We start from the raw sequence: 21,835 nt of genomic DNA, 5'->3' as shown, positions 1-21,835 counted from the left end.
TAAGCGTCTTGTATAGATGTGCCCACAGAATGAGACTTGAACCTTAATTTCCTGCACCCTGGGTGAGTACTAGATTGCTAGATGTATATAACAGGAGCAGACTGCCCCCTCTTACTCTTGTGCTTTTAAGAAAAACAATTACATTGTTATTTACATTTTACATGTCCTGGATCATGTGCTTCTAACTGCATGTTGTGAATCCTAACCAGAGAAAGATCTCTAAGCCCTGGAAAGGGAGAGGGTTTAAGACAGATCCTTCTCCTTTGCATCTCCTAAATCTCCCACATGCATTAGCTAAACTAAATGACTCTCCTCCCAGTATGCTGGCTTTTGTAGACTTGAGTTTGAGGTACCTAATTCTCCCTGTACATTGTATAGGGGAGAATTATGCTTGTAAATCAGGGCTAGGGACTGCACTAGGCAAGAAGGTACCTAACATCATGTACTGTAGCACGCAACATCCAGAAACCTTAGTTTTTAATATAACTAACTCAAAGAAAAGTCCCCAAGCTGAAATAGTACACCAGGGACTTTGAATGACCCCTTATCATGTAGCTGGGTTTTTGGTTGTAGCCCTGTTCCTTGCCTCCTTACCATGTATACTTAATATATCAGATAACTGAAGAAAGACCAGCTAACTCTAACAAAAAGATTTTGGGAAAAAGTAGAGCTCCTTTTCTTCCATTTTTGTCAGGTAATGATGTATCACCACATTTTTAAACTTAGAAAAGTTTCTAAAAAGAAAATCTATAATTGCTTTCAACTTTTTAATGATTATGTACTTAATTAGACATCCTTAGAAATGATTAAGAATGAATGAGCACATTCATGATTGAATAGACAACTTTCTGATTAATATATGTATAATTAGTTTACAGCATTTCCTCCCACTTTTATTTTGCTTTGCACACAGAATATATGCTAAATTATCGTTCATGCTCAACTGCCTGTGAAATAATTTTATGAGGCCTGTTGTTCTTCTAGTCTTCAGTATTTGTTACAAGCAAAGATCTGAAAACACTTCTCAATGTCCAGATGCTGAGAACAACTCTTATCCTTAAAATGATTTTTCTTTTTCAATCACAGACATGATACAGGAAATCCAGTTCAGAAATGGACAGTTTGATATCTATTAGTGCCTCTTTCCTTCTCAATACTATTTTGATTAGTATTTTTTAATGCTATTATCTAGCTACCTTATAAAAACTATTAGGACAGTGTTTGTTTTTGCTTTGGTTGCACACATTTGATGTCATCAGTTAATGAAATGCTGGTTATTATCCTACATATCAACATATAAAAATAGGTATTTCAAGCTTAATGAATTTAAAATATTTTTTATAAAACGCATATAAATCTATGAGTTTTCCTGTGTACTGCAAATACATAGGTCCTTTGCAAGGGAGATATTAAACACTAAAAGATACTTATTTTATACATGCTTATCCACTAAAAAGTCTTATCCACGAAAAAATCAAATTACAGCTATGCACAACAAATAAATTTGTTTTTCATTATGAAATTCCTATTATAAATTACATTTTACATTAAAGCCAAAAGCTTCAGAAGACCTTCTTGTACTTAAATTAAATTTGGTATACAGATTTCAGAATAAAAACCTGTAAGTGAGAAGCATTGAGAAATACAGCAATTAACATTAACTTCAAAAAGTGAAAACCTAGAAAGCATGTAATTGAGAAGATACGGCAATCTTGTACAGCCTTTGCAGTGTTCTTTCATTAAGATGAGCATGATTTAGGAAGAGAATGAGCTGTATTTTTTTCTACTAGCTGTACCCGATTAGTTAAACTGAACTTATTTTATGAGGACTTACAATTCTTGTGGAAATCAATAGGAGATGCATGTATTCACCACGGTCCAGAATGATCTTCTTCTTACCATAGTAACTCTCAAAATTCTGTGAGGGCAATGATTCTTATACAGGCTGCTTTGAGATCTTTTCAAGGGTCTGTGGGGATGCCACATCATGTTAGCAGTTAGGTGTACAGTCATGAATCACGAAATAAACCCAGAGATTTCAGCTAGGAATCTATAGTGTTCCTGACTTCTTTGTAACAGAAGAATAGCTCTATTTTTCTGTAGTAAACAACTGAGTGAAAACTAAGAGCTGACATTTTTGAGTGGTGTCTTGAGTCTATCAAGGGGATTCTGAACTCTAAATAGGTTAAGAACCACTGCTTTAGGGTCTTAAAACTTTGCCAACCATAATTATGACATTTTGACAGCTTTGGTTATAATTAAAAATTGTATGTAGCAATATTTCAGTTTCTTGAAGGCCTCCTCGTCAATATTGTCAACTTTTTACTTTAGAAAATGGAATGATTAGAGACCTGGCTGGAAAAGAACCATCTCTCTCTGTGAAAAATATATTTTCCCATAGATTACTTAGATTTATAAAAAGTCTTTTCAACTGGAAAGAAATAATTCTGACAAAATTTCCAACGAGGTATATTATTTTACATTTGAATACATGTCAACTTCTCAGCTGATGTCAACAGAAAATCAGGCCATGCCTTTAGGTAAATATATAGAGTTGCAGATGCCTCTTTTTTTTTTGCAGCTGCAAGTTGGAAAATTAAGATCCTAGATGTTAATTAAATATCTGTAAAGGGAACTTGGTGCTGTATTGTGTATTTGTTGATGAATAAGTATGGTAAAAGCAAGGTAACAGTCTTAATAAGTTTATCTTATTAAGTTTTAATACAGCACATTTAATATTATGATAGTTTATTATTTTTAAAACAAAGATACATTTGACTTTATTATTAAAACAAAGATTTAGTGTACTAAGAGAGGGAGGGTCTATGAATTGTGATGGAAGTACTCCACCAATAGAAAAATGTTTTCTACTATTGAATGTAATGGTATTCTTTTGGTAGAAACATAACTACCATATCTACTCAAATACAACACAGGGTTTTTCCCCCTAGTCAGCATGGAAGAAAAGGCCTCTTTTCTTATCACTGCATAAAAGGAAACCTTTCCCTCCCTCCCTTGAGCATATGCCAGCTCAGCAAAGTTATATGCTCAAGACAAAGGCAGAGATGAGGGATGGCCTTAAGGCCAACTTAAAAAAAAATATTAAGTCAATGTCAACTTGTAGGAGATTATCATGCAGGACCACCCCAAATGGAGGAAGAGTCTGCTGCAGGGAGCTCAGTACTTTGAACCTCATGTGAACGACAGGAGATGGAAAAGTGGGAGCGGCAAAAACAGCGTGTTGCAGACCAGGTCAAAAATCCAGTGCCACCCACCCCATGCGGAAACACATGTCCGAGCTACAGTAGAGTCTGTTGATGCCAGATAGGCCCCACCAGCCATCTTTGGACACACTGATAAGACAATAATCCTTGACTGTGAGGGACTGCTGAAGAAGAAGAGGATTTTTTGTGGGAGGTATCTAGGCAGCAGAATACCAGGGCTAACAGGGCTTAGTACCCCCAAATGCAGGCAGCTGACGCACAGGCTCTGGGTGGCTGCAGCAATGAGGAGGGGAGCACACAGACACAGACAAGCAGCCAAAGCCTGCAGGTGGCTGGGATCTCAGCCCAACCTGGCCATATGTGGAGAAGCACTCAGCAAGTAAATGTGTGAAGAGTAAGGGGTGTGGGGGAGGGAAGGAGTGGGGGGGGAGATTGAGGCCCCCGTGGGGGCGTTAATGGGGCCCTGGGGCAGGTTGTGGGATACTTGCTGCCCAGGCAGCTTGTCCAGGGGTGCAGGGAGGCTCCCACCACTGCCTGCACTCCTGGGGCAGGCACAAGAGATACATGCCACCTGATCTGTGCTGTGCTGTGTGTGGGGCAGAGGCGGGTTGCTGCTGTGGACTGTACTCTGCACCCTGCTGCTGGTGCCCTGGCAGCCATGAGATGTCACATGTCTCCCACCACTGGGGAGGCGATGCAGCCAGCGCACAGGAGACATGTGGTGTTGCACCACTCCCAGGGCACCAGCAGCTGGGTGCAGACCCCACCCTGCATATAGATTGTGCCTGTTTTGGGGATGAGTGCACAGGTAGGAGCCTGGACGAGACGCCCAGGCTTCAAGCATCCCACAACCTGCCTCAGCCCCCAGGGCCCATTCACCCCAGCCCCAGTCCCTGCCTCTGCTCCACTCCCTCCCTCCCTCTCATCACAGGAGCCTCAATCTGTCCCCCCCCATGCCCTTACCTGTGACAGACTGACTTGTGGGGGGAGTGCATGCATGTGCATGCACCCCCTTCCCTCCCCCGCTGCATTCATATTTTCTTCTTCCATCTATGCATAGTAAGCAATGCTGACCTGTGGGGTCACCATGGCTTGAAATGCTGCTAGGGCCCAGTCCTCATGAATCATGAGGTTCATGTCTTTAGATTAATGTGATGCATAGTGGGGGCATCTACAAGACATTTATTGCACAGTAGTCTAATTAGCTGCTCAGTAAATTTCATGTGTCTACATGTATGTGCACGCCTATTAGGTTGGAGTAAACTAATACAGGTACTATCCTGCTGCAGAGTAAAATCTCTGTAGCAGCACATGTGTAGGTGCTGGAAGGGCTGGCTGGGGCATGAGAGTGCTTCAGTGAGGTAACTGCTTGAGAGCTAGCCCTGTGCTGAAGCTCCGTCATGATCCAGCCAGCCCTTCTGCAGCATGCTGAATCTGGGAGGAGCAGCCTTCAGGTGGCAGGCTGACCCCCAGGGCCCCCTGCGAGCTGGGGCTGCTGTAACCCAGTTCAACGTGCTATGGTCCCTGGTGCATGTAAAGTTGCAGTGCCTGGGAATAATAAACCCCAGAGCTTATTGTACCAGAGTTTATACATCTGCATTCACTGCACTTGTAGGTGTGCCCAGTTTATATTATATATAAGTAAATACAAATTTGTTGCTTAAAAGTGTGTTTATGGAGTACGTCTGCTAAAACTCATGGCAGTTTCAAAAAATGTAAAATGCATTGATCTGTGTGAACCAAGTGTATGGGTACCTGTACTAATTTGCCTATATGTTAAATTATGTTTATTTTAAGGTCAGTGTTTTCAAATTTGCTCCTCACTCCCATATGCTCAGAGAAAGCAGGGTCTGACAGTAAGGAGGGGAGGGGGGAAAGGGACTGTAAAGAGGGCAAGGGGGCTACTTTCTCCCCATCCCTCAGATATATTTTCCCTGCTGTAGCAGTGGAAGGGGGATAGATTCAAGGCAAACCTCCAATAATTAGAATCCTTTCCTGGAAAATTATAACAAATTTATAAATTTTCCACATATAGAATCTAGGTACTGGGGGGTTGTATAATATTCAGGGTCATCTTAGAGTTGAGTACACATGGTAATCACTGTACAAAATCCAAGTTCTATAATTCTCGAAAGACTTATTAAGTCTTGTTTCAATAGGGGCAAGAGTGTTATTGACTTTAGGCATAATTCTGATTTCTGTTTCTCTAAAAAAAATATGATAGTGCAAATTGAATTTCTTTAACTAGTTTATTCATCATCTCTTTAGCACTTTTTAAATTATTATTTTGTGACATATGAGCAATAATAATCTGAATTCAGAAATCATGCTGAATTTCTCAGTGCAGTGATTATACTTAAATTTTCTTTCCACTTAAATATTTGTCAATTCTCCAATGTGTGGAGAAAAATCAGCCAGCCTGGCCAAACCTTTCAAACGGGTGGAAATAGTTGAAGTGATATAGCTGAATACCCTAAATATGAAAGATTGTCAGCTGATGCAATTCAGTACATTTGTTTACAATTAAAAAACATCTGAAGTACATATCTGTATCAGGAGTTCGTGAGTTGGTAGTCTCCCTCCACAGATCTTTTAAAGCAAGAATGATTCTTTACGAATATGTGGTCTATTGAGAAGAAACTCCAGACTCTAGAAAATCATGTGTCCTAAAAATAGACTGAGGGTTAGAACCAACAAGGGACTTTAATGCTTAAAAGTAAGTTCCAAAGCACTTAACTTTTACCATGGCAGGGCCAGGTGCTTATGCACATAGGTATTCTCTATAATGCATGGATAAAGTAAGCACTTCAGAATGAGCACAGACTCACCACAAAGCAGCGCTTCTAGTGCATAGCTGCCTACAGTGTGTCAATATAGAAATAGATGGCTCTTAACTTCCATTCCTCCCCAGGTGCTTCATTCAGGGCTGTGGGAAGTTGCTCCATCCACATGGAATTTGCAGCCTACAATGCTCTACTGTGGCCCAAACCCTTTCTTTTAAAGAACTAAGCAGGAATGACTTGTTTTCTTTTAAAACACGGCCAGTGAAGGAGGTTGTAGTGTTATCTAAATAACTTGGGAATAGAACTGAGGAAACAGGAAATCTGGGTTCAAGTCCCTCCTGTGCCTGGTGGAAAGCAGCCCTACCTCTGCTTCCCAGGAGCATGCCCTAGGCACCAGAATATAGGTTAATCTGGGGTGGCAGCCACTGAAGAAATGAATTTACTGAGCCAGAAACAGCATGTATGCAAAAGGCTGCTTAAGACTGTAGTTCCCCAGATTGCTTAGACCTTTCACATGAAACAGTCATTTCATAAAATACATAAATCCCTGGGAACAGACTGGAAAAGAACCCAGAACTGCTCCCCACCCACCCAGGTGGTTAGTGTACCTTTCAGGAAGGATGATATGTATGGGTTTGTTCTCCTCAGACACAGAAAGACATTGAATCTGATCTCCCATTTCTTGAGGGAAGTTCTAACCACCATTCAGTATGAAAAAGGGAAAGTACTACTTTCTCTGGCTGTAGCTTATGCATCACTAATTCAGTTAGTCTATAAGGTACACATCAACCCTTCTTTCTACCCATATCTTAAAAGAATTGGTAACCTTTTTGTGCAGACTTCAATCAATGTATGTTAGGCATGGTCTAAGAATGCCTATCATTTTGCCCCTCGGGGGATTTAAGAAGAGTGACATCCAGTTTCTAGATCTCTGTTGGTCCTAGGAATGAGTTAGATGATGAGCTACTTAGCACGGTCATACTGCGCACTTCTTCACATGCGCAGATGCATATCTCTGGATGGAAATGTAACTTTAAGTTAAGAAGTAATGCATTTATGGAATCCTAGGCACCTTTAGGATTAGGACTTGGGGGTGGGCAAAATGCAGCCCAGGGGCCGGGTGCAGCCCTCGATGGCTTGTCAAAACTCAGTAAGTGGCCCTCGGCCCAAAATAATTGCCCTTCCCTGGATTAGGTAGCAGCCGGGCATGGGAGTTGTTTACAGGGCCGTTTTCAAGATTTTAGACTTCGGGTAGGTACTGCATAGACAACTCAAGCTATGTTGGGTCCAGGTGGAAGAGTAACTACATTTGTGTAGTGTTTCACTCAGGCTAATATATCCTACTTTTCACCAGGGCTAAATAGTCCAGGTAGAGTTGTTTAAAGCTAGCTTGGTTATCTATGCATGGTATGTTATTGTGTTGTGTAGGCATATACTTACGCATCCAAATTCTGTAAATGTCCAATTTTGGATGTTTTACCTTTTGGCATAAATCTAAAAACATTGGCCAGTCTACCTTAGAAATGCATGGAAAATCTGAATGATATAAACAGTCAAAACTTTAAAGAACTGTGGAACAACTTACTATTCATGGTTTAAAACGTAAAATCTTTTATATTAAATGATAAATAGCATGGTGTGAGAGATTTGGCAGATTTTTTAATTAAGTGACTTCTTACCATTTATGGGCTGAGCAGCTATTTAGTTAACCCATTTTAACAGAGGCTCACTTACAAAGATATGCCCCTGAAAAAGTAGTTCTTTCTGAAGAAGTGAAAAACACAAACTAAAGGATTTCACATTTTTTAGGCAATTTAGGAATGATCTAAAGTAATATGCTACTATACATTATAATTCAGTCAGCAGCTGTCAGCAGCTGTCAAAAGAGAATATGAGATACTAATTAAAATGGGAAATAATTACTAGCATTTTGTATAACAGGAACATACTATCTTGTTTAAAGTAATAGACTAGATAGCTTTGGAACTGCGCAATTCTGCTTCATATTACCACCAGTGGTGGTAGGAGGAAATATTATTGTGGGGGAAGGAATGAAGGTGCGGGGGTGGTGTGGGGCAGTGCAGGACCACCCCTCCCTCCCGCAGGGCTGTTGCGGGTCTGGTGTGTGGTGAGGGTGCTGGGTGCGGTGCTGTGGCAGCCCAGTGTGGCGGTGGTGCTGGAGCAGTGGAGCTGTGTTTGGTGGGGATAAGCCCCGTTAGCCTTGGCCTTCCACTACCTATGATTACAATGCATTTTCAGAGGAAAAAACCCCCATAGAAGCTGCTTTTACAGCACTTGTACATGCGACGGGTGTTTAGTCCTCAGGGTTTTAGTCTATGGCCCCTAAATTGAAATGGTGGGTTTTTAATTGAAATCCACCATTCCAATTTTTCTGTCACATTATGGTGAGAGGCCCTGTCCTTTTTTTTTTTTTTTGGAGCTGGACCCTGTCTGCAGCCAGGGTTTGAGCTTCTGGTGGGCTGAGTGGCCCCTGAGCTGCAGGGGATCCCAATTCTTCCCTCCACAGTGGTGGTGCCCTTCGGGACCACCCAGGCAGGCCCAATCCAACGGTTCCCTGAGCCCACCCAAACAAAAAATTAACAAAAATAAAAAATGGGTGAGACAAAATATTCATGTTAAACACGTTGTAATTTCAAATGTGCCGTAATTTCAAACAGAAGGTTTATCTTCCAGTTGGAAATTAGAATTCATAAATCCTTTTGTCCTCATTAGGTAACTAATTAACCTTGCACTCTAATTTCATGGCTGTAGGCAATTGAATTTTTGGATACTGTTGTGTGAAATTCAGTTATTAGTAAAAAGTGATGCCTATACTGTTGTTTTAAACCTAGTGATGAGAAGGACAGGCTTACTTATCCAAGAATTGCTTCAATGCTAAAAATGGCAAATTCTACTGGGATGGAATTTGACACAGATGTTTCAGAGTTGTAAGAACCTGAAACTTGAAGCAAACTTCCTGAGGTGTGAACTTTTGCAAATCAAACTAATTAATAGAACAATAACAAAAGACAGCAGATTTTACTCATGGCTCCACTGATAATATTCATGACAGATGAATTAATGTACTAGGCAATAAACGACTGCTGTGGATGATTAAATGCTTAAGTGAAGCTAAGGTATTTTTGGTAAATGAAAATTATTTATGGAAACCAGTCCAATAGCCTGAAAATCATTCTCATTGCTATTTAGTTTAACTGGCTAAAGCATTAAATATGTTTTCTTGCATCAACAAGGTGTAAATAAGTTATTATTTTAACGTAAGGAAGTGACCCGTGCTGAAAAGAATGACTGAAATTCCTCCCATTCTCGTAGTATCTGAAATATATTTCAAAGTGTAAACATAGCTAGAATTTTCTTATTTGCAAAGAGATTAACATGTAAAGGAACTGGGCAGTCTCACTGATACCTGTGGAAACTCAAAACTCTTGGAACCAGATTTGTAAAGTGGATACGATGCCTAAAGATGTGAAATAAACAGCTTGTAGAATCAACCAAAATAGGTCCATAATTGTCCTCTTTGGAAAATCCCACCAAATTTGACCTGGGCAAATTGTTCTGAGCAAATGCATTATTAGCTGAAAATGTATTTGGGGTTGACTTAATTTTTGACTTTTGGATGAATCTGGCAAGTCATTTTCACCAAAAAACAGGGAGAAATTGTGGATAGCTCAAAATGTTTCATGTGACACATTACTTTTGTTTTAAAACATTGAAACCAAAATTACCAATAAAAATAAAGCATCAAAAAGAAGCAAGTATTGTTTGACCCAAAATGCATTTGGAGGGAGGAAGACATTTCAATGAGAAAACTGAAATATTTTCATTTTGAGTTAACTTGAAAGAAAATCCTTTTACAATATTGCTCAGATGCCAAAGAGGAAATAAGGAAATCAATTATTCATATAATTCTATACCTAGTTGTACCTTTGGACACCTACATACCTTTGAAGATCTGGCTATCAGCACTTTTAAGAATTAGGGTCTATTTGAACATTTGTAGGGCTCTAGTGGAAAAAAATATGACTTGGGTCTGGTAAAAATAATGTAAATCCAGTAAGATGTATTTCCATTCAGCAAATGGGCATCATTGTTCCAGGAGAAATCACCAACCATATTATTAAATCTTTTTAAATGTCTCATTGAGATAGCCATCAATTTATATATTTAAAATTGCTGATCATTGCTGTATACAACTACTTTCATTTAAAAGCCTAAATGCTTTTAAAGCAATGTATAAGCTTGCACACACTCCTGAAGTTCAGCTAGGCCAGTGTGAAGCCCTTAAAGATTATTTGAGACACATGACATTTGTGCATCAGATTGAAAGTGTGCTTTATACTATACAGGACAGATGTTTTGGGTTCTATCCCATGGGATCTGCAATCTCATTTAGAGAAAGAAGTTTAGGTAAAACACCAGATAGTCAAGGAAAAGGCCCAAGATAAAAATGTTGTACTTTGTCCTTCTCTTTGTGTAAAGACATAGTTTCTGTAATAAACTGTCAATGTCTTCATAGTAATATCAAATTTAAGAAAGAATTATAATGAATTCCAATGCAGAGAGGTGGTTACCTGTATTAGTCTGAAGTCAGGTACAAGATAGGGAAAGAGGGTACCACAGAAATTGAGCTTACCTATGAAAACTCAGGCCTCTCTGAACCAGTGTACTCTCTGTGGTACTCCTTTCTCTTACCTTTTGTCTGACTGCAGGCTAAACACAGCTAGGAACCTATGTGCTTATATTGAGAGTGATAACTTTTCTCATGATATTTACAGCAATTTTAAATAACTGAATGTGTTGCTGAACCTGAAACTTTTAACAGCACAAGAGGTGCTGGGCACTTAAATACGTCTGGAACTTTGGGCAGTAGTCAAATAGTCCATCTCATTGTAGATGTTGTTATTAATGATAACAAGAACATCTTCTCTGTGTGGCAGAACATGGCTGGGGGGAGGGGCGGGGGCTGGTGCCAGGCCTAGCCAGGCTGCTGTGTCGCTTTCCCCACCCCCTTACCTCTCACAGGCTGGAAACTGGGGAGGGAGTAAACCAGGCTGCAAGGGAGTGAAAACACCCTGGTGGGGGCTTCCTCCCACACTGGGCGGGGGCAGTGCATTCACCCCTCCTCCCCCCACCTCTCACAGGAGGAGGCTGGGAAGGGGGAAAGACTAAGCTTATCCCAGCCCAGCAAGCTGGGCTGCAGAAGAGTGAAAAGCTCCCAGTGTGGGTTTCCCTCCCTGTACCTGGTAGACCCTGAATCAGGGCAGCAGTGCTGGGCTAGGCTGGTGTGTTCCTCCCATGCCCTATCTTCCCTCTCGGAGATGGGAGTCTGGGGAGGGGGTGGGACTGAGCCAATGGCAGCCTGGCAAGCCAGGCTGTAGGGGAGGAAAAAGCCCCCAGTGGGGGCTTTCCCCACTGCATGCCAGGAAGAGCCCAGTGTGGGGGTCAGTGCCTATGTGTTCCCCTCCCCCTCTACCTCTCAGGAATGGGCTGGGGAGGGGATAGGGCTGAACCAATCAGAACCTGTTAGCCTGGCAGGGTGGTAAATTCCCTCTCCCTACCCCATTCTCAGAGGGGGGAGCTGGAGAGAGATTTTCTCCTAGCTCTCCCCTCCCTGTGGCTGATAGCTGGGCGGGGATGGCATGTGTCCAGCAGCCAATAAGGCCAGGGTTGCCACTGGTTTGGGTTCAACAGCCTTAGGCACCTGGCCATGAGGTGTGGTGCATGTGAGTGCCCCCAGGCTCCTGGTATGGACCAGTGCAGGCTTCTACCCATCTTGGCCACCCAAACACTGAACATCAGTTCAGTTTGCTGTTGGTTCAAGCTCTTGGTCTAAGGACATATGCAGAAAAACCTTAGAAAAACCTGCAAACATTGTATTGATTCCTTGGGCTTTTTGAAACTCTGTACTTAGCCTATAGGCTAGGGACAGACATTATGCATAAACCAGCTCAAATGATCAGAAACTGGTTTAAATGCATAACAGAACAGATATTCAGTGCACATAAATGAGTTTGAAAATGGCTGAAACTGGTTTGAGATAAACCTGGTTGAATGTAGTATCAAACATAACTGTTTTGGGTCAAACCATAGCTGGTAATGGCCTGGCCATCCCCCTCCTCAGCTCAGCACTATGGAAGGGAAGGGAGAGCTGTTCTAGCACCCCACAACTTCTAGCCTGAGACACTGCAGGCATGTGCCTGCATTTATGGGATGTCTTTGCAGTTACAAACTGATTCAGCCTAGCTGGATTAGACTAAACTGGTAGATTGAATCAGGCTCAGGCTTTTTAAATGTCTGTCCCTAGCCATAAAGCCTAAAATATACAGTGTTATTTATGCTTTCTTTTTATAGCAAGTTAATGTAACATTAAATAGCAAGATAACATATTGAATAACAAACTATGATTTGATAAACTCTGATATGATATTCAGTGAAAGATACAGGTAAAAATAATAGCATAGAAGAAGTCATGAGAAGTGGCTACAAGGATCATTAGGCAAGACATTAGTGCTGAACAATGGCGAGGAATGAGTAAGTGCCTTATTACATCTTATGCTGTGAGCCAGAAAATGTTGATTGGTATTTGTGCTAGCTCAAGTTTGGAGCAGTCATACTTCAGACCAGCAGGGAAAAGGTAAGTGTGGCAGGGGACTCCCATCAACCCCTGTTCCTAAGAGGGAAAAGTGCTGAGAGAAGACTTCCCAGAGGCGAGTCTGCTGTGCTGTGTCTGAGTCTTGTGGTTTCAGATGCTTGCGTGATCACGGGAAGCAGGGAAATCTGCTGCAGGAGCTCAAGGCCAAAAATAGTGGGAAGAGATCCGCGCCTACAGAGGAACACTAGAAGAATGTGGAGAGAAGCCTGTTGAAGGAATAAGCTGGGCTGAGAAGCTTGTGACTGCCTATGGAGTGAACTGGCTACCTGGACTCAGATTGTGTAAGGACAGGGTATAAGGGGTGGCAGAGACTGCGGCACTAAACACCTGACAGTATGGTTTGTTGTCAACCCTATTTTTTGTACCCTTCTTTTTTCCCCATCAAGGCATAGCAGACGAGCAAAAAGAAAAGGAGACAGCAGCAAGTTGAGTGGCCAGGGACAGAGGGGATCCTGCTCATAGTAACAATCAATGTCTCCTCCTCCCCACCCCACCTTCCAGGCTTCTCACTTACCCCTGGCCCCCTGCATAGGAGTGCTTAAAGGCAGTTTCAGGTGTTAATATACAGACAATCCAGGTTTTAAGAACTCCTGGAGCCACCACAAATCACCATGTAACAAGGCCCTAAGAAAATAGAAAAGCAAAAAGCCCAGATCAGAACAGAATTCCACAGAACCTTCAGGGTTCATAGATCCATGGATTTTTTTAAGGTGCCATGATGATCTATTTCACCTCTTGCATAAGTTATCATGATCAGGTTTTACCTCCTGCCTAAATCTTCATGTTATAGCAATGAACCTATAATGTTTTCCTGAGCCAGTGCAAATGTTTATAAATGTTAAGTCTGTAAGATACCACTGTCCTGCCTTCTTGTGAGAAATATGTTTAGGTTAAACATCAAATGTGTTTCACAAAATATTCTTCAAAAATAGTTACAAGAATAAGAGGTACATTACTGGCCTTAACCTTTCAGAAAATCATCTTTGATTTTTTTTTCTGGTTTCCAAGATTCCAGCATAACCTTTAAATCGATTTACACGTTCGTAAATCTTGTGCAGGTTTTTATTTTTCAGAGGTGGTGATGCTTTTTAGCTGTTTCTCTAAAGGCTCAGCACAGAGTACATTCTGAAGGCAACAGAGCAATGTCTGTTTTCTCTGAGCATTCTCTGAGGTATTTTCAATTCATCCTGGGTTGCATTCTATTACCCCTATGTGCATTGACTGCTTAGGTAGACGAGCTGGTACTATTCAAGGAATTGGAGCAGTAATCTGTTTTCCAAAATGATTGTGTTTTGTCCCTAATGATTCCATTCCCCTTTCTCTACCCCACTTATACATTTTCCTCTATTTTAGAGCTTCCCTTCCTCAAGGTCTCCATGGGATGTCTATCCTGTTAACAATGGATACTGAACAAAACTCTTTTAAACTCTGAAGCTTATTGAAGCCAAGCTATTTGGATAGAAGATTGCAATTAGGCAATGAATGGTATTCCTCTTTTGCACTCCAGTCCTGTGCACTTCCAATCCTGTGATTCAGTTGAAATGACATGTTAAAATGTTAAAGTTCACTATTACATAACTTTATATTATTTATTTATTTGATTTTTATGCTGCTGTCCCCCAAAAGGTTCAGGGTGGCATACACTAGCTCCAAATACTGAAGTCCTTAAACTGTCATTACTCAAAGCAAAGTGCTCACTGATGCCGTTTTGCCTGGATAAGAGCTACCTGAGCCTGCCATCATCACTGTGCCCAATAAAAATAGCACAAAAGAATTTTGGGGAAGGAAGGGAAGAGGGGAGACCTTGCTGATCACAGAAAAGGCACCTGACCTTCAGCATGTACTACAGAACTGGTGTTTAGATCCATTCAGGAACACAATTTCAGTTCATATGTAGCCACTGAACCCTTTCTGTTACAAATTTCCCCCTTTTTCTGTTCTCTGTTCTATTGATTGTCCCCATTCAATGTTACAGGCTATTTGTTTGAACTTAGGAAAGGGACATTTCATAACGTTGATAAACACAATAATGTATAAATATGAAACAAGACCCCAAAACTCTTAGTGTTCCTACTACTGCTTCCCTTGAGTGAACATGAAATAATATAGAATTAGGAAGACTTTATTTTTGGCTGCATGTGTGTCAATCTGTATGTAAAGTTACTGGTCTAAAAATCAGCAAAAAGGTGTAATTTATCTATAAGTTTAAAAAACTAGTTTGGAAAGTTTATTTAAATTCAGCAACAACATTTATGGATCAAAGGGTTTAAACAGTTACAAAGGATCACTTGTTAGAGAACTAAAATTAAATTAATTGAAAGGCTTCAGTATCACAAGTGTGAAGCGGAAAAATCACACCTAATTAACTTGATTTGTAACCTTATCCAGACTATATTTGTTCAGCATTTAATAGTTTGCAACTACAAAAACACCCTGACTTGGAAACAGAAAACTAACTAACGGTTCTGTTGCCATGGTTTCTATTAAAATTAGTTTTTCAGTGGTGGTAGCACTTCTAAAAAATAATATTGATGTGTCAATACAACTCACATTACATTACTAAATATTGCAAAGAATGATGCACGTCAATCATACCACATGTCAGAATGATTCAATGTATGAGAAGTAATGGCTGGTGTCTCCGGTCAAATGAAAATGCAGTGTACAAAATCTGTAACAGAAGCAATCCCTTTGATTAAAAGCTAACAACAGTGATTCTTCCTAATGAAATGGGCACTGGCAGTTCAAGCAATCAAGATGACCCTGTCAACTTTAAATGGTCAGTGGGGTTCTCAGTGGAGCTAAGAAGGTAGCTCAAAACTGCCAGATGCTAACCAGTGAAGGCAATATGACAGTTTATTAATGTTTCAACAGAAATATTTCTTAGTCAAAACATCTTTCAGATACACAAGTTTCTTCTTAACCTAATTTTTTCATGTCTAAAATTGGAAATGTCTTATATTTGACCTAACAAATAACTATATTATTCAGCATAATTAGCTCAAAATATTATCTAATTAATCCTTTAGGTGTCTTTGTCAGGCAATATATTTATAAATGAAAGCAGCCTAGACAGCCCATATACATATGAGCAGAACTGCTTGTTTAACTGATTATCAATATTGAATGAAGAAGCAATTAGCAATTAGCATTAACTTTCTATTTTCACTTGCAAATTTCCAATTTCAACAGAATAACGGATTTATAAAAAAGATTCCTGGTGTGGCACACATTTGTATAAGAAGCCCTAAGCGTCACTGCATTTGAAATAGCAGGCTGTCATGCAGCATTTCTTATACTACCTAGGAAAGGTGAGATGAGAAATGCCTAGAGCTTTCCTGGCTGTATTTCATTATTTCCACTTCCAATCCTAGCAGAAAGCAGACAAGTGACCTAATTTAAAAGGCAACTTTGAGTCCCAACTGATTGAATTTGTGAATTTCAAAACACAATTTTGCTGCTAGAAAATGCTTCGCTACATAGATTTAAAGACATGAAGGAACCATTTTGGTCCTTTAGTCTGACATCCTCTATAGGATACAAATTACAAAACTTCATACCCTGACACCATTAATCTGTAGTTGACCTAGAGCATATACACATCACTGGCAACTCTGTAAGAGACATCCAATCTTGATTTAAATTTTTCAAGTGATGGAGAATCCTCTATTTCCATTGCAAGCTGTTCCAATTTACTCACTGGTGAAAAAAGTGCACCCCCTATTCCCAATTAGAGTTTCTGTTTCATCGTTGGCTTCCTACAGCTGGATTCTATGTTGTTTGTGGACTAGATTAAAGGTATCATTTCACTGTGTTGGTACTTACAGAATGTGATCAAATCGCTTATTAATCTTGTCTTGCAGAAGGAGCTAAATTTAGCTTAATTGTCTCTGTAGTAACAGGTGTGTGGGGAGCAAGGGAGTTCTTTGACCCTGAATTTTTTCTGAACCTCCTCTAGTGTTTATCTTTCATAAAATTTAGACATCAGACATAGACACAAAATTCCACTCTCTTCAATGAAGAAGCAAAATTGTCTCCCAGCTTCCATTTGATTCTCTTGTTTATACGTCTAGGAATTATACTAGGTCTTTTACGCCCCCTCCACATGTTACATCTATTATACAATTACTTGGTTAACTGCACAATTAATTTAGACTGGCTACATATGCAAATTATTAGGGTACTTTGAAAAGGTCCAACCAGCTATAAAGTTATTGCTGGAAAATGTGTATTAACTTTATAGCTGGTTTTTATTCACCTTTAATTTGCATGTATAGTCTGTGCCCCCAAGGATGAGCATGCACATACATTAGACTTTTGAGGTGCCACAAAATGCACCCCATGTGTGCAAGTTGCTTCTCTGCACTGCACATTTGCAGCACAGAGCCAAATTTGGATACTGGGAAATCCCAGCATCAGAAAAAAAAAGTGCACAGAAAAAAAGTAGGGCGATGCACGTGGCAGCAGCATGTACCACCTGAAACCAGAGCCTGGCTGGCCAGAGCCATGCTCTGGCTGCTGGCCAGGCTGCACATGTTTGGACTGCTGCTGCTGGAGTCCTGGGGGGCCCTGAGGACCTTACATAATACTTGTGGTGCCAGCCCAGGTGCTGGCCCTAACCTCCTCCCCTCCCCCCCCAGCATTTTCCCCCATGTTAACCCCACATGCAAGGATGTGTGCCAAGTTAAAAAGCAGTGGTATGAATCTGTGCCACTGCTTTTTTCCCTGCAACAACTTCACACCCCTATTCATGGGGACAGGCCCCCATATCCATTTCAGTGTCACTGCTTGTTGGAATAAAGGTTTCCATCCAGGAAGCATGCCTTCATTCTTTTTTCTTCAATGTATATCTTTGCATTTGGCATGTTTTGCACCACTGAATATACCTACTTTATCAAGAAATTGTGATTGCTCTGCGTAAGTGATTTATATAATCTTGAGAACAGTGCAAAGGTCTGTACATATGACAAAAATAAGCAGATTCAAAGTTACTGAATTTTTTGTTTTACTGAATTGTATTTAGCTTTGCACATTGTTGTCAATATCATATTCATAGTACAGTAACTTATGGCAATTGGCCCAACATATTACACATACACAAATTTAATACTTGTTTGGGCCACAGGGTCTCAGTTTAATTGCTTTTCTCTTAGATACAATACATTTCACAAATATGCCTCAGAGGTCAAGACTGAAATCAGTCCAACAGAGTATGCTGGCTTTGTTCAGTTTATGCCAAATGGAGAAAGTTTACTGCTATTTTTGCTAAAGACTTGTACAGCTTCTTTGCACTCTTGCTATTTGTCATTTCATACTTCAGACAATGTTAATCTTCATCTTTCCCTGGTTTCACGTATTTTTAGCTTTAATCATGCTTGGAGCTTTTCCAAAAGTCTCTCTTAAATGCTCTAAAACCAAGATGATTAATATAGCAATCCAAAGAGATAGTTGTGTCTTTTTCTATATAACTTTCAGATGGAGAGTGGTCACATTTACCATGGTTTTCACCACACTTCTGAATAAATACTATCAACACATTTCAGTATTTTTCAATCATTCTAATATATTTTTTTAGTTTTGCTTCTAACCAAATCCAAGATGCAAAATCACTGTTATTATAATAAAAGTATATATTATGCTAGCTCCCAGAGGTACTAGTTAGAATAGTAACTTCTTGGGATAGACACTGAAAAACGTACAGATAATCACTCAAGCCCTGCCCTGCCAATCAATTTCTTTGCCTTTGGGGACTTATTTCCTAGAAAATATTCCCAATAATTTCATTTTCATTTCATTTAAATGCCGCAATGAAACAGGGCTTCCAAAACTCCCTTTAGGAGGCCGTTCAAGAGCAGGGGTTTTCAACCTTTTTTAAGGAGTGCACCCCTTCTGGTGGTGGCAGCCGGATGTGGAGCAGGGGGTGGTGGATCCTGGCGGCGACTGCCATGTGCAATCTCCTTCCGCCGAGCGGTGCCTGTATAGACTGCAGAGGGGAGCCACTGCCCTCACCACCCCCCAACCCTGATCCCAGGAGGTGGCAGTGCAGGGTGGTGGGTGGCAGAGCTTTGTCCCCACCTGCCCATGCATACCCCCTAGCACTTTTCTGTGTACCCCCAGTTGACAGCCCCAGTGTAGAGTAATTTCCATGTTTTATATTCACACCCGTAAGATAGGTATAGCTTCACATCCAATTCCTTTGTCTTTATTCAGAAACCATGTACAAAGTTATTTCCTCATAAATCATTCCAACACTTTCCTCTGCTGATCATTTTGTTCTTTTGTTTTGAACTCCCTCCAGTTTATCAATATTCTTCTTGTTGTTGTTCTGAAACTGGAGGTATTACAGGTATTTTCACAGAGGCACGATGTCTCCAATGTCCATGCTGTACATACATCTCAAAAAATATCCAGAAAGGCTAGTACAAGAACTGGCAACCTGAGACTCACATTCACCTGAGTTCTAAGGCAATGAAAGAACAAAGCCATGGATGAAAAATAACCAGCCTAAAAGCACCGCTTTTCAGGAGTTACGGATGGCCATTGTCCTTCCATTTTTAACTAAAACTGCTAAGAATAATTATGAGAATTAATGACTTAATGCACCTCAAGGCAGCACCAGAAAAACTAGTTGAATAACCAACGAATAAATAATTTAAATGAATTGGGGCGGGGGGAAATAAACTTTTCTAATGGTAAATTATGCTGCTTAAATTGCTTAGAATTCTTTCATATAGCTGATGAAATGCAGACTAGAGAAGAACCAGCAAACGACGTTTTATCCTCTAGGCACATTTGATAAAATCCGTCCAAAAAGCAGTTAAAGAAATGTAGAACTCCCAGGGTGAAAATAAAGTTATTTAATAGATTTAAGAACCGTTAGAAAGTTAAGAAGGTAAAAAAAAAAAGAAAAGAAATAAGCAACTGCTTTTTAGGTTGGGAATAAAGTAGCAACGGGTTATTCCAAGTGCGAAAACAAACGAACCATTCAGTGTTGTTTATATGTTAACCAGTTATTTTAAAGATATAATAGCCGAGTGAAAAAATTCGCCGAAAATACAAAAATGATTTGGGTCAGGAAAAGCTAATAGGGCTGTGGGAGGCAAGGCAGAAGCCCCCGCTCCCAGCAGGGCCCGGGACGCGCCGAGCCGCCCGAGCTGCGGATCCGCGAGCCCAGGGGGCGGGGCCTGAGCGCCGCGCGGGCTGCTCGGAAGGCAGCTGAAGAGAGAGCCGGCTGCCTGAGGGGTGCTGCTAGCGGGAGGCAGGCGGCGGAGCCCGGTGGGGAGAGCCGCGGGTCTGGGCTCGGGGAGCCGAAGTTGGCCGGAGCGGCGTGGCAGGGAGAAGGAGGAGGTCGTCCCCACAATCAGACCAGGCTGCGCTGGAGCGTTCAGGCCTGTGGGCAGCTGGGTGAAGAGGGAGGAGCAGGCGGCGGTGGGGAAGGGGCAACTCCCAGCAGGTGGCGGGAGCACTCCTAGCCTGCTGGTCCCTGGGAAAAGTAGCCAGAGGCACAGACAAAGATTCCTTCTCCCATCCCAGGGAGGCAGAGAGGTGCTGGGGAGTCCCTTATACTTCATCGGCAGACGCCAAACATCTTCACCTTGAGCGAAGAACCTTCTAAGCTATCCTTACCCCAGGTGGGGGCATGCTTAGTTATCTGCGGGTTGGTCCAAAGACAAAGGATCAATTCAGGAGCGATTGATGGCTGAACATACCTGACCCCACTCAGGGCGGGCCTCGCGGGGGAGAAGAGATCATCCCAGGGAAGATTACAGGGAGGAGAACCCTCCCAGGCTGTGGATGTGGTAAAAGGGAGGTTTGGAGCCCCATGAAGAAAGACCAGGGCCACAACCTCTCTGGGACTGACAGGGAACTGCCTCCCCATCTATCAACATCAGAGTTGTGGCAGGCGAGTAGGGGCAGCGCTCAGAACCACGTAGGTGGCCCCGGCCACCCTGACCTCGCTAGGGAGGACAGCGCCAACCAGAAAGGGGCCGAAGCCTTACAACACCTACCAGCAACAAGGGCCATTATGAAATCTGGAAAATCCTAATAAAAGGAAAGCTCAGCTAACAGGAGGCAATTGAAATGCAGTGAGGCTGAGGCAAGGTAACACACAATGAGTGAAATAATGATCAATCTTTATATTGGGGATCATTTATAAATAGTTTACAAGGAGCTCATAAATAATTAACAGATGTTCAATATGTCAGTAGCTTCTTTATAATCAGCTATAGCATGGATGAATTTACAGCACATAAAATATCTTCTGTACTTATGCCATCTACCCACTCTTGATATCGGAGTACATCTACCAATAGATCATAAACAGTTAAATAACGTATTGACCAAAAAAAATGGCCTCATCTACCATCAGTAGCTGCCTCAATATTCCTTTTACCTTTACTTGCAAAAGAAAGACAAATAGATTATTTTGTAGTATGCCGTGAAAAGAAATAAACATGGGCTGTTTGTGCCCAAACAGAAGTTGAGGGCTCCTCTTGGAGAATCTCCTGTTAACAGACCCGTACCAAAATAAATCTAGAAAAGTGGCCACTTTAGATCATAGTTGTAACAGTATGTTGTAACGGGCAGAAAGCAAAGTTGAGGTGTACCTTAAAGTGAGCGGTTGCTCATGATGGCTTATCTCTCTGATTCAGTTAGTCTATAAGGTACGCTTCTATCTTGCCTTCTGCTTGACTTCAGACCAGCATGGCTACCTACCACTCTCTCCTGCTCATGGAAGCAAGGTTGGCAAGAGGGTAAATGATAGTAATGAATGGCAAATATGCTGTCCTGTTAATATAATCTTCACCGCATCATCTGATTGCTCTCTCAAACTATAAGCATTACTTCATCATATCCAGACAGAACAGCAGCCAGTCAGCCTTCACCTATGTTCCAACATTAACCAGACATCCATATAAGACTTCTTGTACTGTCTGATTTGGGATGCAAACAAGGTCCCGTGAACCTTTAAGTTGCTTAAACCTAAACTGGGAGCGGTGCATGCAGGCCTTTGCTGCTGCTGGTAGCAGCATGGGAAGCATGACATATGTCACTTCAGGAGAAAAAGGGAGTAGAGGCTGGTAGGATTGGGGTAGGAGGGGATGGTGAGTCTGGGGAGAGAGTTGGTGGGTCCACAGAAAGAGTTGCCCAGT

General features: G+C 41.3%; 1 protein-coding gene and 1 long non-coding RNA gene across 11 annotated transcripts in view; one reads left to right on the top strand and one right to left on the bottom strand.

The window, feature by feature from the left end:
* Positions 1-21,835, bottom strand: part of SORBS2 (sorbin and SH3 domain containing 2) — a 405,698-nt gene that overhangs the window by 336,915 nt on the left and 46,948 nt on the right. The window lies entirely within an intron of this gene.
* Positions 19,864-21,835, top strand: part of LOC149870353 (uncharacterized) — a 66,790-nt gene continuing 64,818 nt past the window's right edge. For all 5 annotated transcript variants that reach the window (XR_016440717.1, XR_016440718.1, XR_016440719.1 and 2 more), the window contains exon 1: positions 19,864-20,783. This is a non-coding gene — a long non-coding RNA (uncharacterized LOC149870353). The remainder of the gene's footprint in view (positions 20,784-21,835) is intronic.

Source organism: Crocodylus siamensis, chromosome 2 (assembly GCF_052110815.1).
Source record: "Crocodylus siamensis isolate JL-2025a chromosome 2, ASM5211081v1, whole genome shotgun sequence".
Classification (NCBI taxonomy): Eukaryota; Metazoa; Chordata; order Crocodylia; family Crocodylidae; genus Crocodylus; species Crocodylus siamensis.
The sequence above is the reverse complement of the archived record's forward strand: the minus strand, read 5'-3'. Positions and strand labels throughout refer to the sequence as shown.